Raw genomic sequence first — 6570 nt, forward strand, 5'->3', positions numbered from 1 at the left:
CTATTGATCTACAACATAGATATGCAAATATTATCAGGACTAAGTTCATGATAAATTTAAGTTCAATTAATCATATTACTTAAGAACTCCCACTTAGATAGACATCCCTCTAGTCATCTAAATGATCACGTGATCCATATCAACTAAACCAAGTCCGATCATCACGTGAGATGGAGTAGTTTTCAATGGTGAACATCTCTATGTTGATCATTGATGTCTACTACACAACCTTCTTTTTGTAGACGTTGTTGGGCCTCCAAGTGTAGAGGTATGTAGGACAGTAGCAAATTTCCTCAAGTGGATGACCTAAGGTTTATCAATCCATGGGAGGCGTAGGATGAAGATGGTCTCTCTCAAGCAACCCTGCAACCAAATAACAAAGAGTCTCTTGTGTCCCCAACACACCCAATACAATGGTAAATTGTATAGGTGCACTAGTTCGGCAAAGAGATGGTGATACAAGTGCAATATGGATGGTAGATATAGGTTTTTGTAATCTGAAAATATAAAAACAGCAAGGTAGCAAGTGGTAAAAGTGAGCGTAAACGGTATTGCAATGCTAGGAAACAAGGCCTAGGGTTCATACTTTCACTAGTGTAAGTTCTCTCAACAATAATAACATAATTAGATCATATAACAATCCCTCAACATGCAACAAAGAGTCACTCCAAAGTCACTAATAGCATAGAACAAACGAAGAGATTATTGTAGGGTACGAAACCACTTCAAAGTTATCCTTTCTGATGAATCTATTCAAGAGTCCGTAGTAAAATAAAACGAAGCTATTCTTTCTGTTCGATCTATCCTAGAGTTCGTACTAGAATAACACCTTAAGACACACATCAACCAAAACCCTAATGTCACCTAGATACTCCAATGTCACCACAAGTATCCGTGGGTATGATTATACGATATGCATCACACAATCTCAGATTCGTCTATTCAAACCAACACAAAGTACTTCAAAGAGTGCCCCAAAGTTTCTACCAGAGAGTCAACACGAAAACGTGTGCCAACCCCTATGCATAAGTGAAGGAAATATGCCCTAGAGGCAATAATAAAGTTATTATTTATTTCCTTATATCATGATAAATGTTTATTATTCATGCTAGAACTGTATCAACCGGAAACTTGATACATGTGTGAATACATAGACAAACAGAGTATCACTAGTATGCCTCTACTTGACTAGCTCGTTGATCAAAGATGGTTATGTTTCCTAGCCATAGACATGAGTTGTCATTTGATTAATGGGATCACATCATTAGGAGAGCTTCTTCTGACAGTGGTTGTGTCAAGAGGCACAAGCACATTGCGGGACTGGGAAGCATTATAAAGAGACGTGGAAGCAATCACCTGAAGAGCCGTCTCTTGAACAGACAAGGTCACTGGATGTAACTCTGCATCTTGGGGGGCAAGTCGTGAAATCTCCTTAAGACCAGGAGAGCGAGCCGCCCTCCCCCAAGCAGTGTCAAACGCTGAAAACCTGCATTCAGCGGCCTCCTGCAGCCAAGACGACGGGATGATGGCAGCCCCCATCTGAAAGATTGAACTGAACACCTCTGTCAGAACATCACGCTCTGGGACTATGCCATCCAGCCAGGTAGACACAGCAACATTCAACTGGTTCTGTATAAACTTGAAAGGATTAAGGGGAAACATAACAGCCTCAGATGTCTGAAAGGTTAGGGCTAGCGTATATATGCGTTTGGGCATCCCTCCCATCCAGAGCAACAAATCATGATCGACAGCCACAAAGAAACTAGCTGAGTTTCCTCCAGCTCTGACGAACGCAAGTCGTGCAGTAGGATTCCCAAGTACAAAACCATCCGCCAATGCTTCCACCGCTTGAAACTCTAAGTCCGAAGACCAAACATCCGACAAGTTGTCCTGGACATTGTTTTCAGGATCCACCCCATCCATCAGAGACGGTCCGTCGTATTGGAAGAACGTTCTGAAACTGAACCCTGCGTATGGCGGAGGAACCACAGGCCACATAGGACAACCATTATCCTGAAATTGCACCTGGGCCGGTTCTGGGGCGTTCCATGCCGCTTCATTCAGAGCCTCTTGGGCAGCCATCTCATCAATTCTTGCTTGCTGCATGAGGGTGTAGTAGGGAAGCTCATAAGGGTGGGGTGATGCATTTAGAAGCGGAGGAGCATCTTCATTGCCAACTAAACTGGGAATAGTATTCCTGCCATTCAGAACATACACTGGTACAGACCAGGATCGAGCAAGCCCTGGCAGCAAACCAACCCTGGTAACCAACAGACTGTGTGGCACTTCAGCCACATCTTTGATATGACACTTAACCAGAACTCTAGCTTTGTTAAAACCCGGACGTGGCCACACAAGGAGTTTTCCAAAATTAGAAACGGCCTTATGAATATAGTGCTCAGTCTGGTAATACATAGGGAAAGCTAGAAACATAACCAAAACCTCATATTCAAAAGCAGGCATGCGCATATTCAAAAGCAGGCATGCGCATATTGTAGACCTTTCTTGAATACTGTTAATGCTAAGATAGGCAGCGAGAAGGATATTGTTACTGTTAGCTTAGGGGATATGTCTCATGATTTTAATTTCTCTAAATTTCGTAGACAACCCCATGATAAAGAACTGCCTAGTAAGGATGAAATTATTGGTCTTGCTTCTATTGCCGTACCTCCTAATGATCCTTTAGAACAATATTTTCTAGACCATGAAAATGATATGTTTATGAATGAAAGAAGGGAAATAGATGAAGTATTCTTTAATCAGGGACCTATTTTGAAACACAATAGCTTGTTGAAATCCTTGGAGATCCTCCTCCACCTAAGGGTGATCCCGTGTTTGAGCTTAAACAATTACCTGATACTCTAAAATTTGCTTATCTTGATGAAAAGAAGATATATCCTGTTATTTTTAGTGCTAACCTTTCAGAGCATGAAGAAAAGAAATTATTGAAAACTTTGAAGAAGCACCGTGCCGCTATTGGATATACTCTTGATGATCTTAAGGGCATTAGTCCCACTCTGTGTCAGCACAAAATTAAATTGGAGAAAGATGTTAAACCAGTTGTTGATCATCAACGACGGTTAAATCCTAGGATGAGAGAAGTGGTAAGAAATGAAATACTAAAGCTTCTGGAGGCAGGTATAATTTATCCAATTGCTGAGAGTCAATGGGTAAGCCTTGTTCATTGTGTCCCTAAGAAGGGAGGTATTACTATTGTTCCTAATGATAAGAATGAATTGATTCCTCAAAGAATTGGTACAGGTTATAGAATGGTAATTGATTTCCGCAAATTAAATAAAGCTACTAGAAAAGATCATTACCCTCTACCTTTTATTGATCAAATGCTAGAAAGATTATCTAAACATACACATTTTTGCTTTCTAGATGGTTATTCTGGTTTCTCTCAAATACCTGTGTCAGAAGAGGATTAAGAGAAAACCACTTTCACTTGCCCTTTCGGTACCTTTGCTTATAGACATATGCCTTTTGGTTTATGTAATGCACCTGCTACCTTTCAAAGATGTATGACTGCTATATTCTCTGACTTTTGTGAAAAGATTGTTGAGGTTTTCATGGATGATTTCTCCATTTATGGAACCTCTTTTGATGATTGCTTAAGCAACCTTGATCCAGTTTTGCAGAGATCTGAAGAAACTAATCTTGTCTTGAATTGGGAGAAGTGCCACTTTATAGTTAATGAAGGTATTGTCTTGGGGCATAAAATTTCTGAAAGATGTATTGAAGTTGATAAAGCTAAAGTATATGATATTGAAAGGATGCCATGTCCTAAATATATTAAAGGTATAAGAAGTTTCCTTGGTCATGCTAGTTTCGATAGGAGGTTTCTTAAAGACTTCTCTAAAATTTCTAGGCCTCTCACTAATCTCTTACAAGAAGATGTTCCTTTTTTTATGATGATTGTGTAGAAGCATTTGAAATACTTAAGAAAGCCTTGATTTCTGCACCTATTGTTCAGCCACCTGATTGAAATTTACCCTTTGAAATTATGTATGATCCTTGTGATTATGCTGTTGGTGCTGTTCTAGTACAAAGAGTTGAGAAGAAATTGAATGTTATCCAGTATGCTAGTAAAACTCTAGACAGTGCCCAGAGAAATTATGCTACCACTGAAAAAGAATTTTTAGCAATTGTATTTGCATGTGATAAGTTCAGACCTTATATTGTTGATTCCAAAGAACTGTTCACACTGATCATGCTGCTATTAAATATCTTATGGAAAGAAAGATGCTAAACCTAGACTTATTAGATGGGTTCTCTTGCTACAAGAATTTGATTTGCATATTATTGATAGAAAGGGAGCTGAGAACCCCGTTGCAGACAACTTGTCTAGATTAGAGAATGTTCTTGATGACCCACTACCTATTGATGATAGCTTTCCTGATGAGCAATTAAATGTCATAAATGCTTCTCGTAATACTCCATGGTATGCTGATTATGCGAATTATATTGTTGCTAAACTTATACCACCTAGTTTCACATACCAGCAAAAGAAAAGGTTTTTCTATGATTTAAGACATTAATTTTGGGATGATCCACACCTTTATAAAGAAGGAGTAGATGGTATTATTAGAAGTTGTGTACCTGAGCATGAACAGGAACAGATCCTATGCAAGTGCCACTCCGAAGCTTACGGAGGACACCACGCTGGAGATAGAACTGCAAGTAAGGTATTGCAATCTGGTTTCTGTTGGCCCACTCTCTTTAAAGATGCCCGTAAGTTTGTCTTATCTTGTGATGAATGCCAGAGAATTGGTAATATTAGTAGACATCAGGAAATGCCTATGAACTATTCACTTGTTATTGAACCATTTGATGTTTGGGGCTTTGATTATATGGGACCTTTTCCTTCCTCAAAGGGGTATACACATATTTTAGTTGCTGTTGATTATGTTACTAAGTGGGTAGAAGCTATTCCAACTAGTAGTGCTGATCATAACACTTCTATTAATATGCTTAAAGAAGTTATTTTCCGAGGTTTGGAGTCCGTGGATATTTAATGACTGATGGTGGTTCACATTTTATTCATGGTGCTTTCCATAAAATGCTTGCTAACTATGATGCTAGTCATAGAATTGCATCTCCATATCATCCTCAGTCTAGTGGTCAAGTAGAATTGAGCAATAGAGAGATTAAATTAATTTTGCAAAAGACTGTTAATAGATCTAGAAAGAATTGTTCTAAGAAACTTGAGGATGCTTTGTGGGCTTATAGAACTGCTTATAAGAATCCTATGGGTATGTCTCCATATAAAATGGTTTATGGAAAAGCATGCCACCTACCTCTTGAGCTAGAACATAAGGCATATTGGGCTATTAAAGAGCTCAACTATGATTTCAAATTTGCCGGTGAGAAGAGGTTATTTGACATTAGCTCACTTGATGAATGGAGAACCCAAGCCTATGAGAATGCCAAGCTGTTTAAAGAAAATGTTAAAAGATGGCATGACAAAAGGATACAAAAGCGCGAGTTTAATGTAGGAGATCATGTTTTGCTATACAACTCTCGTTTAAGATTTTTTGCAGGAAAGCTTCTCTCTAAATGGGAAGGCCCTTACATTATCGAGGAGGCCTATCGTTCCGGTGCCATAAAAATCAATAATGCCGAAGGTAAAAATCAAGGTGGTAAACGGTCAAACACTCAAACATTATATCCCAGGTATTCCTATAAATGTTGAAACCAATATAATTGATACCATAACCCCGGAGGAGTACATAAGGGACACTTTCCAGAATGTTTCAGACTTCGAAAAGGAATAGGTATGTGGTACGATAAGTAAATCGACTCCAAAACGTTTCCGATGATAAATTTTCTCCATTTTGGAATATTAAAAAATTAGGAAAAATAAAAGTAGTCCGAAAGAGACACAAGGCCACCACAAGGGTGGAGGGCCCGCCCCCGACCTTGTGGCTACCTCGTGTGCCCTCTGGACTCCGTTTTCTTGCAAAATATTTCTTTTGGTCGGTAAAAATTCATTATATAATCTCCTGAAGGTTTTGACCACAGTACCACGAAAAATCCTCTGTTTTTGTTTTGAGTTGTTTCTGCAGCAGATTTGGAGCAAGATGTCTTTGCAAGAGTCAGTCGGCGAGAGTAGTGTATCTCACCCAACACCGGGTCCAAGAGCGTATAGCGAAGCCAACCACTTTGGGCAAGCAACGGAGGAAGAGATGGAGGTTGACTTGAAAAGAATGGATGCCATGAAGGAGGATCAAGAAGTTACCTCTTGTCTTCAAACTAGATTCATGCTGGAGGAATTTCAGAGCTCAGCAATACCAGATTCGGTTATTCCTCCGAATGCTAGATTTCTCTCTTTTGAAAATATGAAAAAGAGTGTTGCTTTCTCTCCCGCAGCCAGGAAACATCCATGGGTGGATGGAGCTCTAGCCGTCACATGTAAACTTCGCAAGGAAGTAATGGATCTTAAGCAACAAATTAATAAGCTTGAGGAGGAGAATCGTATCCTAAGGGGCATCATCGCCAAGAATATCACATCACCTCCTCCGAAGAAAGAGATATAATTACATGGTTATGGGCACTCCCCTTGGCAAC

Source organism: Aegilops tauschii, chromosome 3 (genome assembly GCF_002575655.3).
Source record: "Aegilops tauschii subsp. strangulata cultivar AL8/78 chromosome 3, Aet v6.0, whole genome shotgun sequence".
Taxonomy (NCBI): domain Eukaryota; kingdom Viridiplantae; phylum Streptophyta; class Magnoliopsida; order Poales; family Poaceae; genus Aegilops; species Aegilops tauschii.